The 14,667-nt window shown below is 54.0% G+C and overlaps 1 long non-coding RNA gene across 1 annotated transcript in view; it reads right to left on the reverse strand.

Annotated features, from left to right (window-relative positions):
• Positions 1-4,587: 4,587 nt before the first annotated feature.
• The window catches only part of LOC106811375, a 47,159-nt gene continuing 37,079 nt past the window's right edge, over positions 4,588-14,667 (reverse strand). Inside the window, exon 3 of the long non-coding RNA XR_001394140.1 lies at positions 4,588-4,798. This is a non-coding gene — a long non-coding RNA (uncharacterized LOC106811375). The remainder of the gene's footprint in view (positions 4,799-14,667) is intronic.

Raw genomic sequence — 14,667 nt, forward strand, 5'->3', positions numbered from 1 at the left:
TGAGGCGCGGCACACGCGGTCACGGGTACGAAACCATCAGAAGGCCACGTGAAGCGGCTAGCGTGCGGGTCGCTGCTCGGCGCATAGGCCGGGCCTCGCCATCAGAGGCGAAGCGGCCCGCCGCTCGCACCACGCCTTCCGGCCCCGACGAGCGGAACTTGTGGCCAGCGCGCGACGAGGCCTCGCAGAGCGACGCCAGCTCGAAGAAGCATGTTCTCGCTCGTGGAACGTCATCGGGCGCGCGGCGGCGGCGGTGGCTTCGCGACCGCGCGGCCGCATCCGCAGACTTGTGGCGCGGGGACCGCGTGCTCAGGGGAGGGCGGGAGGGGAGGGGGGGGACCGGACCGCCCGTGAGCGCGCACGGATCGGCCGCCCCGACGCCGCGCGACGGCACGAGAACGCTGTGGCGGATGCCGTCAATCGAGCGAGGTGGTCAGCATGCGTGAGCGAAAGCCCGAGCTCGCCGGAGGCGCGTCGCAGCGGTAACGCGAGCGTCCGGTGCGCCGCCTCCGACGTGCTTCCTAGCAGGCCGCTCACGCGCCGACAGGGAGGTCTTGCCGCAGCACAGGGGGCAGCTCGCTCCCGGCTGGCGTCCTCCCCGCGCCGCTCCCCGTCATGTCTCATTTTCCTCCTCTCTCCCTCCTCTCTTCGCTACCTTCCTCCTCAGCCTCCATCAGGCAGCATGTGGTCGCACCCACACCTTCGTCGTACGGTAGTAAGCGCGTCATCCTCGTCCTTCTATTGTCGGTCATTCTGGGCGGGTCGGCGTGCGGCGCCGCGTAGCAGCGAGGGTCGCGGGCGGGCGTCGCGTCGTGTGGTCCGCCGTGCGTGCGCATTGTGTTCGGTGCCAGTGTTGCCCGTTGTGTGTGAACGTACATGCCGCAGGTGGTGCACTGGAACGGCCCGGCGTGCCTGATGGATCAGCATGTGGCCGCATCGAGATGGGAGGCCTGATCGAGCAGGAGCCGTGATCGGCGGCACAGCAGACGGGTGCAGCGAACATCTTATCGTCAGGGCCTGACCGATGGTGCGGCTGGCGCACTGTTGGAGCCGGTGAACGCCCCCGTTGTTTTGCAGCAGCAACGACCAGGCGCCACAGAGCTGGGCACGTGTGAGGCTAGCCTCTGCTCTCCCGCCAAGCGCCCCTGGCAACACAAAGATCAAGGAGAGGTGTAAAAGCTAGAGATGATCGGTGATCTCTTCATCTCTCGCCACTGTCGTGTGTATACGGGATCAATGCCCCTTCTATACTCTCAGTCTCATATCTCTCAATTTTTCCCTCACTTCCTCTCTCTTCTCTCCTCGTCTCTCTTTCTGCTCTCTTATCTCTCTCCTCTCTCTCTCCTCTCTCTCTCAGGTCGCTCTCTCTCCTCAGATCTCATCTCTCTCATCGCTGCGTCCAGTCTCTCACTCTCTTCTGTCTCTCTTGCTCCTGTCTCTCTCGACATCGCTCTGTCTCCTCTCCAGGCAATTGTGCACCCATACACTCGGATAGATCGAGGCGAGGTCGCCTAGTAACGGCTGATGCAGCATGGACAGAACGGCGAGCGCCGCCCGCCTTCGCTCGTTGAGCTCTCCCGCGCAGCCACCGTGCTGCGGAATCGAGGATGCGATCGAGCGCATCGCGACACGCGAAGGCGCGCTCTTCCGCAGCGCAAGCAACTCTCCCCGCTGGCCGTGCTACAGGCGGGACTACCCTCTCACCAGACGTATCCCCTAGGCATATGTTAACAGCATCCGCTCCGGGGGCGGAGAGGGAGCCCTGATGTCCGCGGACTGCGATCACATCACCCGGGCGCCGCGCCGCCCCGCCCGGCCGAGCCTGGCGGACCCGCTAGTCCGCGTCATCGGAAGCAGACACGCGGATTGCGCCAATTTGAGCAAAATGGCTCCCTGTTGTCCGAGAATAAGCAACCTCTCCGAGCCAAGTTCGGGTGGATTCCGTAGAGTAGCTAGCAGCGCAACGCAGTGAGCTGAGCGGAGGACTAGAGCCCCTCATTGTTCGCGTAAAAGGTGAGTCCTATACCGGTGGACAAATGCACGACGGCGCGGCACCTCGCCTGTTGGCGGCGGCCGGACTGATTGATGTCGCGCCCGTGGCACGAGCGCGCGACGCGCTACTAGGCCTAAGAAAAATATTGGCTTGTTTTTCGCCTTTATCCGACGCGACTCGCCAAATACGCCGCTACTCAGCGGCAGCAGTTTTGTTGACCGAGCCTATTAAAACAAAACAAAAATTGATTATCGTTTCGCTCAAAAAAATATATTGAATTCGTTATAGCTGAGCAGAATATACCAATATCACCATTTACACCACAATCTTGTCAAAACAAGCATACAAAATATCTATTCGATCACACGCAAGAAACATACCTAGCTATAATATACTCGCGTACGCGGAGAACAGCAGGGAGAAGTGATGGAGAAAGAATAGGGCGGGTGGAGACAGGAGGGGGCGAGGGCATGGGACGAACCGGCCTGAGGGGCGGGGACGAGTGGCTGGCCGACCCGCCACAGGGAGTCTACTAAGAAAAGGTCACTATGTCCCGCCCGCCCGCCCCGCCCGGAGGGGGGGAGCGGGGCCACCCCCGCCCGGGCGGGTGCGTGTTTTTGGGACGACGGGAGGACTGAGAGGCGAGCTAGCGATAAAGGGGAATACAAACAATGTTTTACAGGCGTCGGCACGACTAAGGCCGGCACCGCAAAACGACATTGAATACTCCGCACGCCACGGGACGAGGTCTAGACTAGGGGTGCACCAGCCCGCACGCGCTAGCACCACCGGTTTGACGGCAATGTTGTACAGAAACCTGGGTGAGGTGTCGGCGTGTGCAGTGCGAGGGCAGTCAGTAAGGCGCGCCTGAAGGGCCTCGTTCTGGTCCATATCAGGGTACACAGATAGTGCTATCGCGCCGGCCCGAGGTACATATATGTATACACAAAGTGTACCAACTTGTACTACAAGAAGTGTCTAACCTAACCCTAACCCTCGCAACCCTAACCTAGCCCCTAACTCCTAAACATAGCCTCATATAAAAAAATACACCACTGACTAGGCTGCGAAACAGCGGCTAAACTAAACCGTTCGGCTAACGATATCCTGTTGTGTAGGGGCCGGCCCCTGATAGGCGCAGGAGGACCGAGCCCGCCGCCGCGCGCCGCGCGAATCTGCACACGTAGCGAGGGGGGGCTGACCGCAGGCGACGAGGAAGGCGTCAGAGGCACTCGGGCACCGCCCACGGGGGTCTAGTCATAGAATGCAGCGCCAGGTGGGCGCGCGGACCGCGTGACGCGACGAGGCAAAATGAGCTACAAGAGCACAGCCTCGCGATCTCATAAGGACCTTCATGAAGCCACTCTCTCCGTCACCCACGTGACACGTGTGACCTGTGACACTCGATCCAGTGACATGTGACATGTGACACTATGCACATCTTACATGTGACATATACATTGACATAGCGACCACTATGTGACAGTCGTACTGAACATGTCGACATGTAATGTAACATTGTCATCAGTGCCCCACAGAAAACCGCAGCCTAGGGCTCGGACGCGCGAGCGGCGCGGGCCCGCGCGTTCTGCCCTAGTAAGACCGCAAACCGAACACCAAGCACATCGCCACCGGTCGGGCGGGGGCACCACCAGCAGGGAGCAGCAGCCCAGCAAGCAGCCAGCCACCCTACCATCACCACCACCAGCAGCAGCCAAGCACCACCACCACCAACCAGCAGCAGCACGCAGCACGCAGCAACCCACACCACCACAGCACGCGCAGCAGGCAGCACCACGCACCAACACCACCAGCAGCAGCAGCCAGCAGCAGCCAGCAGCAGCACCCACCACCAACCAAACACCAGCAGCAGCAGCAGCAGCAGCCAGCACCACCACCAGGCAGCAGCACCACCACCATCTATACATTGAAGTGCTACATGATCGTTTGCTGGCAAATGATTAAAAATTGGCTCGGACTAGTGATGCTATGCTAACGTTGGCGGGTTACGATGATACTATGTAATTCCAGTGCTCATTATCATGCTCAATCCAACCTGTCAACAGTCCGCCGTGTATTCACGACAGCAGTTAAGAGTAAAAAATACGCACCCCATGGCGCGCACACGCTGACCACACAAACTCACACACGACGCATCGACACAACACACGCACACGGAGCCGACGGACCTGAACACATGCGTGGTTCACACGCACCGCAGCACACAACGCTCGACAGGCCTCACACACTGCACAGCACGCACAAAACCCAAAACGGGGGCAAAACCCCGCCCGACGACGCTGACACAGGAGAGAGAGAGAGAGAGAGAGAGAGAGAGAGAGAGAGAGCGACAGGGAGAGGGGGTGCGTGGAGAGGAAGACTATGGTTAATACCTTATTATTGGTGCTGTGAGGCAAGAGAAAGGAGTGGATAAGTTTTAAAACACTGATCTGGGTATTAAGAGAAAGAGAGGTGGGGAAGAAGAAGGAAAGAGAGAGAGAGAGCTAGGAAGGTAGTCTTTAATACCTAAATGTCAGTGCAATAAGGAGTGAGATGAGGATGGTGGGAGAGGAGGATAGGTTGTAATACCTCAATGTCAGTGCTGTGTACTGAGTCATGGTCCGTCACCGACGAGTGTGACTCATCCTCACTGTCATTGAGACCGCGTTTCCGTGACGACGGCAACGACTTCACTACCTCACTGCCGGCGCTATTTAATAATAATCCCTGACTCTTGACAGCCGTCGAAATATTCGCATCCGTCTCACCCATCATAGTGCTAGCGCCATCTATTGCTCACAAGACCTGAAACATGAATCAGTGAAACCATTATAGATTATAATTATTAAAAATCATTATGCGACATTAGTTGTGGTTATCTACATAACTTCCTAACTAATTTTCTTGTAAACAATTATATTTTTTAACTAAAATTAAATAACAGTTTTAAAGTTTCACGAACACACAGTTGCACACGCATGTACACGCACGACTCCCTGCAAAACACACAAGTACACCCAAACACCACCAGGTGGTGTATATGCATTTTCTTGGTCTAAACGCTCTATAGGCTACGTTGATTACATGATCCTCCGAGTTATATTTCAACACGTTTGAAGTTTAAAAATTATTCGGTCGCCAGTCATTAGTAGCGTCTAGCTATGATAACTGAACCACACACGTACAACCTACTCACAGCGGCATTTGAACCAGTATTCTGGGGGATATATGCCACCAATAATTCTGGGATTATTCATGACTACCATCTCGCGATACCGCCGCCGTGTGAGGCGACCAACGGCAGCGCGTGGCTGCTGCCGATTGGCTGAGATCGATATCTAACCACTAGTCATTAGAAAGAAGGCCGCGGTAGCTAATCCGGCTTTCTTTCTTCCCTCGCCTCATCCATGAATCCTCCTCTAACACGCACGCCGCATGCTGACAGCCACACAGAGCTATCACTATCTCACAAATCTCTCCCGCACCCACAACAAGGTAGCCGCGCGCCATTCCTCTGCCCAGCGGTCAGCAACTCAGTGGATGCAATCGTAAAAAAACGATCGGAGGGCTTAGTGACCCGACGACGGTCATGCCATGCACGACCCCCGCTCACTCGCCCCCGTGTCCATCAGATATAAATATGACCTCGGATCATCCTACAACATTCATCCAATAAATGAGCCTCACTGTCACGCGGCGTATTCATTCACGTGTAATCACGGCGTCATTGTATGTGCGTGATCATGAAGCGTCGTATTGTGTGTCACTGTCTGATAATGACTTGCTGTCCTACACCGACACACACGTAGACACAGCCACACACACACGCACGTACGCCCGCGCACGAACAAACATGCGCACACCCACATACACACACGCATACACACACACACAGTAAGCACTCTACACGTACTCTCTCTCTATCTCTCTCTCTCTCTCTCTCTCTCTCTCTCTCTGCAGTTTCCGTTATGCTATTGCTGCCACATCCAGTGCTTTTGTGCTGGTGCTGGGCTGGTAACGGGGCAAACGCACCGTCACACAGGTCATCACTTTTACCTGACCCAATGTACTTTCACCGTGCTCGCGGGCCACCGACACCGCAGTTGACTTTGTGCTTGGCGGCTAACTAACCGTGTACATGCGCGTACGTGCACACGGCTTAAGAACAGATGCATGGGCACATCGCGACCGTGCTGTATTACTCTACATCCTATAAAGAGTAGATAATAACAATCATGTTAATATCAGGAGTTAATAAAGACAAATATGTCTTTATTTGTCTTTATTTGTCTTTATGTCTTATTTGTCCGTATTTGTCTTTTTACACAAAATTTGTCTTTACCTACTCTTGGTCCTATTTACACAGGCGTATATGGAGAGCTATATAACGTACAGTAATGTGTGCGCATGCGCGCGTCGACACTTCGTACAAGTGTGCGCGCGAGACGTACGCGCGTGGACACCGCATGCGCTAGTATTACCTCACCGCATCTGCACGCACGCATGTATGCGAGCGACCATGAGCGCGCGTACGGGCGTGTTTACTACTGTACCGGAACGAAGTACACAACCATCCACGAGTAAACAAACATTACGTCATGATCTGAGTACGCAGACGTCACAAGATCCGTGTATATAGATAGCCGCTATAGTCAGTCAGCCGCTGTCCGCGCTACGTGGATTACGCAACGACTACGGGCAGGATGGGAACAGGATGGCGTTCTCATCATGACGTCACGCGCATCTCATCATTCTGCTTCCATCCGTCTATCTACCTACATTATTATGAGTATCCTCTTACTACTATCACCTCAACCAGTCGTATCACCGCTGCCATCACCACCAACCATGCATCGATTTTCCAATCCAAACACCCAGCCACACATCAATTCACCCATCCACGCATCCATTCATCCATAAATCTGTTCATTTCCATCCATCCATAAATCAGTCCATTTCCATCCATCCATCAATCAATCCATTCAATCAATCCATTCATTCAACCATCTATCCATCCATTTCTCCTCTTGCCTGTCCGCCCGCCCGTCCGTCTGTCCGTCTGTCCACCCGTCCGTTCATCCATCTATCCATCTATCCACCCATTCAGCCACGTACCCAACCATCCCGATCACCTTAGCTTCCCTTGTACTGCCCATATCATGAGCTAATCCATGTTACTCACTCCGTGCTCCTTGCGGAGATGCATTCTGAATTGTCCTGTATAAAGCTCTATACCAGCCGTCGGATAGAAGAATGCCTGCACGGACCCAAACACACACACGCACGCACGCGTACGTACGCAGGCACGCGCGCGCACACACGAGAGAGATAGAGAGAGATGCACGCTCTGCACGCTAGCTGCCATCAACACTCGACCGTCATACATCGGCTGCGAATCCGTGAACACTGCCTTCATCACTCTACCTGCCTGACTGCTACCTGCTGACTAGCCATCCGAGGCAGCAGAGAGAAAGGCGGAGGGCGGAGGGAGAGGTACTGGAGGGCCGTTGCCATCGCGGTGTGATCAGCCGCAACTAATGGCTGCAAGCAGTGAGAGACAGCTAGAGCGGGGGAGATAGAAAGGAAGAGAGGTGTAACGGCTGATGCAGCATGACAGACGGCAGTCGCGCCTTCGCTCTGGCTCTCTGCCGCACCGTGCGCGAATCGAGATGCGATCGGCGCTCGCCACGCGAGCCCCTCTTCCGCACGCAACAACTCTCCGCGCTGCCGCGCTACACGACTACCCTCTCACCAGACATCCCCTAGGTTTGTTAACGCTATCGCCCCGCGCCCTGATCCGCCTGCGATCACATCACCGCGACGCTATCGCGTCATCGAAGACACGGATGGACCATTAGCAAGAACTCCCTGTTGTCCGAAAAACAAACTCTCCCGAGGCCAGTTCGGGTGATTCCGTAGATAGCTAGCCAGCAACAGTGAGCAAGGAGGACTAGCCTCATTGTTCGCTAAGTGGGGACCTTAGCGGCGGACAATGCACTCGCCTGTTGGCGCGGCGACTGATATGTCCGGCCGTGCACGCGCGCACGCTGCTACTAGGCCTAAGAAAAATATTGCTTGTTTCCCCTTTACCGACCGACTCGCCAAGACTCGCCAAAACGCCGCTACTCGGCACATTTTATTGACCGATTAAAACAAAACAAAAATTCTTTCGTTTTGCAAAAAAAAATCTAATTTGTTCTGCAAAAACATATACACAAAAAAGAATATACAATATACATACACACATCTTGTCAAAACAACATGAAAAATATTTTTCACCTACCTACTTACTGGGTACCCTGAGAGGCGAGTTGGTAAAGGGGAAACAAGCAATTTTTTAAGGGTGGCCCTACGGGCGCAACGACTTACGCACACGGACAGGTTAGATGAGGGTGAAGCGAAGGTGAGACGCGGTTGAGGCATGTGTAAGACTGGGTAGGTGTGGGTGCTGCAGTGTCGAGGCATCAGTAGGGCTGAAGGGGTCGTTGTCATATCAGGTACTACAGATATGTACCCGAGGTACATATATGTATACACAAAGTGTACCAGACTTGTACTACAGAAGTGTACCCTAACCCTAACCCTAACCCTAACCCTAGCCCTAACCCTAAACATACCTCATATAAAAATATAAACATGATACTAAACAACCTAAAACTACCTCGGGTACATATCTGTTGTACCTGATACGACAACGACCCCATCTGCATCAGTAGGATGGGGGGTGAACCAGCGACGAGGAAGGCGTAGGGCATCGGGCAACGCACGGGGGTTAGTCAAGAATCAGGCACGCGTGAAGCGAGAGCAAATGGAACAAAGAAGCTGCATCTAAGGACTTCATGAAGCACTCTGCTCATCACGCCACGTTAATACGACATGTGACATGTGACATGTGACATGTGACATGTGACATATGACATGTGACATGTGACATGTGACATATGACATGTGACATGTGACATGTGACATATGTGACATGTGACATGTGACATGTGACATGTGACATGTGACATGTGCCACAGAAACGCAGCCTAGTTCGAGGCACGGGTTTCCCTAGTACCAACACCAACATCAGCACCACCGCCACCACCAGCAGCAGCAGCAGCAGCAGCAGCAGCGCAGCACGCACATCACCACCACAGCAGCCAGCAGCACCACACCGACCACGACCAGCAGCAGGCAGCAAGCAAGCACCACCACACACCAGCAGCAGCCAGCCAGCAGCGAGCCACCACCACCACCACACAGCAGGCAGCACGCAGCCCAGCCAGCAGCGCAGCAACCACCACCAGCCACAACGAGCAGCAGCCAGCAGCAGCAGCAAGCCACCACCACCAGCAGCAGCACCACCACCAATCCTATACATTGATGGCCTACATATCTGTTGCTTCGCAAATCCGCATTAACCCAACTTGGCTGCGACTAGTGATGCTATGGCCTACGTTGGGGGCGGGTTACGATGATACTATGTAATCCAGTGCTCCATTATCGATGCGTCAACCACCTGTCACACGGTGAGTAATTAGACACAGTTAAAGTTAAATACGCCACCCATGCGCACACGCTGACACACAACCACACGCAACGCACGCACACACCACGCACACGCCGCACGACCATGGACAACACACACGCACGCACACACACGCTGACAGCTGCACACACGCACGCACGCACACACACGCACACGCCGACGACCTGACACACGCACGCACACACACGCACGTGCACACACACGCTGACAGCCTCACACACGCACGCACACACACGCACACGCTGACGACCTGACACACGCACGCACACACACGCACGCGCACACACCACGCTGACAGCCTCACAACAGCGCACGCCACACACACGCACACCGCTGACGGCCTGCACACACGCACGTCACACACACGCCACGTGCCCACACACACGCTGCACAGCCTCACAACACGCCACACACACACACACACGCACACGCTGACGGCCTGACACACGCACGCCGACACACACGCACGTGCACACGACACGCTGACAAGCCTCACCACACGCACGCACACACACGCACACGCTGACGGCCTGACACACGCACGCACACACACGCACGTGGCACACACACGGCTAGAGCCTCACCACTACGCAGCACGCCACACACACGCACACGCTGACGACCTTGACACACGCACGCACACACCACGCACACCACACGCACGTGCACACACACGCACACCACACGCACGGTGCACACACACGCTGACAGCCTCAACACACGCACGCCACAACACGCACGTGCACACAGCTGCCACACACGCTGACATGCCTCACACCACGCACGCCACCACGCACTGCACGCGCACACACAACGCACACGCTGACAGCTGACACACGCCGCACACAACACGCACGCACGGCCACACCAGCAGACGTCTTAGCCATAACTCATCAAAACTACCTCGACGTAAACACACGGTCGGTGGTGGGGCGAGTATTACACATCACGTTAGTAGCAACCAGCAGTGGTGTTGTCATTGTTGTTCTTGCTGCTGCTCCGCTGCCTGCTGCCTGCTGCTACTTGCTGCTGCTGCTGCTGCTGCCTGCCTTGCTGCTACTGCTGCCTGACTTGCTGCTGCTGCGTACTGACTGCTGCTGCTGCCTGACATGCTGCCTGCCTGCTGACTGCTGCTGCTGCGTGCTGCCTTCTGCTGCCTGCTGCTGCCTGTGCTGCTGCCTGCCTGCTGCTAGCTGCGCTACTGCTGACTGCTGCTGCCTGCTGCACTGCCCTGCTGCCTGCTACTGCCTGCTGCCGGCTACTGCTGCGCCTGCTGCCTTGCTGCCTGCTGACTGCTGCTGCGCTTACGTGCTGCCTGCTGCTGCTGCTGCTGACTGCTGCTGACTGCCGCTGCCCTGCCTGCTGCTGCTGCCTTCGCTGACTGCTGCCTGCTGCCTGCTTGCCTTGCTGACTGCTGCTGCCTGCTGCCTGCTGCCCGGCTGACTTGTGCTTGCCTGCTGCTGACTGCTGCTGCTGCTGCTGGACTTGCCCTGATAACTGCCCGCTGCTGCTACTATCTCCTACTTGCTGCTGCCGGGCTGCTGCAGCCAGTGAACTACCTGGCAAAACTGATTGCAGTGCGAGAGTCATAAATCCCATCAGCCATAAACCAAACACCTGCCCTGTGCGCGGGCTGTCTACCCTCTCTTCCTCATTACACGTGAGCGTTGGCACCCCTGGCTAACCCCGAGATGAAAGGGCGCAGGACGGAAGACTGGGAGGGCGATAGCGCTGCGAGAGAGAGAGATGTTGAGACAGAGAGAGCAGAGAGAGGGGGGGGGAGAGTGAGAGCGGAGAATGGAGAGGCGAGAAGGAGACGCGGAGAAAGGAGCATGAAAGGGAGAGACAGACGATGAGCAGAGAGAGTGATGCAGAGAGCGGAGAAGAGCACGAGATGAAGCGAGGGAGAGAGAGACCGAGCAGCTGAGAGGGAGAGCAAGATGGGAGAGAGAGAGAGAGCAGCGAGAGCCATCGAGAGAGAGAGCAGAGAGATGAGAGCGACAGGGAGAGGGGTGGCGTGGCAAGCAGCGAAGGACTATGGTTAATACCGTTATTATTGGTGCTTGTGAGGCACGAGAAAGGCAACCATCCGTTGGGATAAGTTATTAAAACACTGATCTGCGGGTATTAAAGAGAAAGATGCGCGTTGGCCGGAAGAAAGAAGGGAAAGAGAGAAGAGAGAGCTAAAGGGCGAAAGGGGTAGTCTTTAATGACCTAAATGTCAGTGCAATAAGGAGTGCAGATGAGGATGCCGGTTGGGATGAGAGGATAGGTTGTAAATTACCTCAACTGTCAGATTGCGCTGTAGTACTGAGTCATCGGTCCGCTCACCGACGAGGTGCACTCAATCCTCACTGTCATTGAAGACCCGTTTACCGTAGACGACCGGCAAACGAGCATCACTACCTCACTGCCGCGCCTATTTAATATATCCCTGAACTCTTAGACAGCCGTCGAAAATATTCGCATACCGTCTCAACCATATCATAGTGCCATAGCGCCATCTATTGCTCACGAAGACCTGAAACGATGCAATCAGTTGAAACCATTTATAGATTATAATTATAATAAAATCATTATGCCCCCGACATTAGTTGTGCGTTATCTAACAATAAACTTCCAACTAATTTTCTTGTAAACAATTATATTTTTTAACTAAAAATAAATTAACTACTAGCTATATTTTAAAGTTTCACGAATCAACAGTTGCACACGCCATGTACACGCTACGCACTCCCTGCAAAACACACAAGTACAGCCTAAACACCACGCAGCGTGGTGCATATGCATTTTCTTGGTCGAAACCGCATCTTTACGGCTACGTTTGATTACATGATCCTCCGCAGACTTATATTTCAACACGTTTGAAGTTTAAAGATTAATTCGGTCGCCAGTCATTTAGTAGCCGTCTAGCAATGATAACTGAACGCACACACCTACAAACCTATTACAGCGCGCATTATTAACCAGCTATTCTGGGAGGGATATATGCACCAATATTCTGAGGGCATTATATCATAGACTACCAGTCTCTGCGATACCGCCGCCGTCGTGAGGCGACCAACGCAAGCGCGTAGGCTGCTGCGATTGGCCTGAGATGCGATAATTCTAACCATCTAGATAGTCATAGAAAGAAGGCCGCCGGTAGCTAATCCGCTTTCTTTTCTATCCCTCGCCCTCATCCCACAGTGAATCCTCTCTAACACGTCCACGCCGCCATGCCTGACAGCACAACAGCAAGCTATCAGCTATCGTCACAAATCTCTCCCGCACCCACAACAACGGTAAAGCTCTGCCCAGCGCGGCAGCAACTCAGTGTGCAATGCTAATCCGTAATAAAAAAACGATCGGAGGGCCTTAGTGACCCGACGACGGTCATGCCCCAATGCACGACCCCCGTGCACTCGCCCCCGTGTCCATCCAGATATAACTATGACCTCGGATCATACCTACAACATTCATCAATAAATGAGACCTTCACCTGTCACGGCGCGCGTATCTCATTCACGTGTAAATCACGGCTTCATTGTAACAATGCCATGATACATGAAGCGTCGTATTCGTGTGTCACTGTCTGATAATCGACTTGCCCTGTCCTTACACCGACACACACCGTAGACACAGCCACACGCATCACAGCAGCGTACGCCCCGCGCAACAACGAACAAAACATAGCGCAACCACCCCACATCAGGGGAAAAATACACGAGCGGGCGGCGGCGAGAATTTTCGCCCCCGCAAATGCCAAAAAGAGCCCTAAAATACGGATATACTGGGCGCGACCCCAAAACAAAAGTCGCCGCTGCCCCGAAATCGAATTGTCCAGTCGCGAGTCCCGCAGCCTTGCCCGATCTCGCTCGGCCTCTGCCGCCTAGCCAGGCAGCGTTCCACGGCGCGGTAAGAATTCCTAGTACGGTGTGGCTGTCAACGCTGTAATTATCATTAAGCCATGCATGTGTGTATTGCATTTCAATCAATAGGCGCTCGCGCCGCCGCCCGCGCGCGATATATATACGTGTGTGCCCTGTGCGCGCTGCTTGCGCTGTGTACCTGCTACGCGCTCCGTGGCAGTGCGTCCGGTGTGCTGCCGCGCTCCTGTGCGGCAAGGGTCGGAACTCCGCAGGCAGCCGCGGCGACCGGCCCGCGGCACTTATTTTTCAGGCCATTAAATTTTCCCGCCACGTAACAAAATCTGTCAATATTTAGACCGTCTTTTGGCGGTACATATTCATGTAATATACGTGCTTAATCCTAGGGCGCCCTATAAGAGAGACCAGGGCTCAGATCTGAGCGTCAGGGCTTCAGTGGGCGTGTACAGCGGTGGGTCCAGGCGGGTCCGGACCCCCCGCGCTCGGCGCAGAAAACGCATCTGAGGGGCCGTCTAATTTCAAAATTCCTTCTGCGGGGAGGGCCCCCACGACCCCCCCTTTCGCGTGCAAAAACGCTTCTCAGAATGTTCATAAGCAAAGAACTTTCCTAAAACACGTTATTACGAACATTACCTGAATAATGTTAACCTAAAAAAGAAACATTCCATAACATTCAACATCCACATTCAAGGAACAATAACTTTGTTAGCTGGTATGTCTCTACGGTTAGACCCCCCCCCCCCCCTGGTCCAAATCCTGCTAACCAACCCCCTTCATGGTCACTTTACTATAAAATTTTAATGCATCGCCAGAACTCGTGGCACAGCATATCCTCCGGCTCACCATCTACTCGCCTGATTCTATCGCCACCGGCCAGAAATATCCGTTGCGTCTTAATATGTAAGCGTAAATGTTGCGTTAATAACAGAGTAGAATAACATAACATAGTTATTTATCTACTCTTGGTAATATTGAGGGAGCATGCTTTGCTCGGAGTCAGCGCGTTTCTATGACGAATATTAACAGCGTTTGTTGAGCACCAGTACAATTGTATGCATTGTCTTGAATGGGAATGCTTCAGCGAAGTTTTACACCAAAGATTATTCCACTTTAAAGTGACGAAAAATTAATTGGAGTTTGAAGCAACAAATCCTTTTGAAATCATTCAGCTATTTTTCTAAATTACAGTGAAAAACACTTTTTTGTTGCCTAAATCACAATGCTCAGTAATGCCACCAGAGCCACCATATATGCCTTGTAGATTTATCCTT

Source organism: Priapulus caudatus, unplaced genomic scaffold (assembly GCF_000485595.1).
Source record: "Priapulus caudatus unplaced genomic scaffold, Priapulus_caudatus-5.0.1 Scaffold532, whole genome shotgun sequence".
NCBI lineage: Eukaryota > Metazoa > Priapulida > Priapulimorpha > Priapulimorphida > Priapulidae > Priapulus > Priapulus caudatus.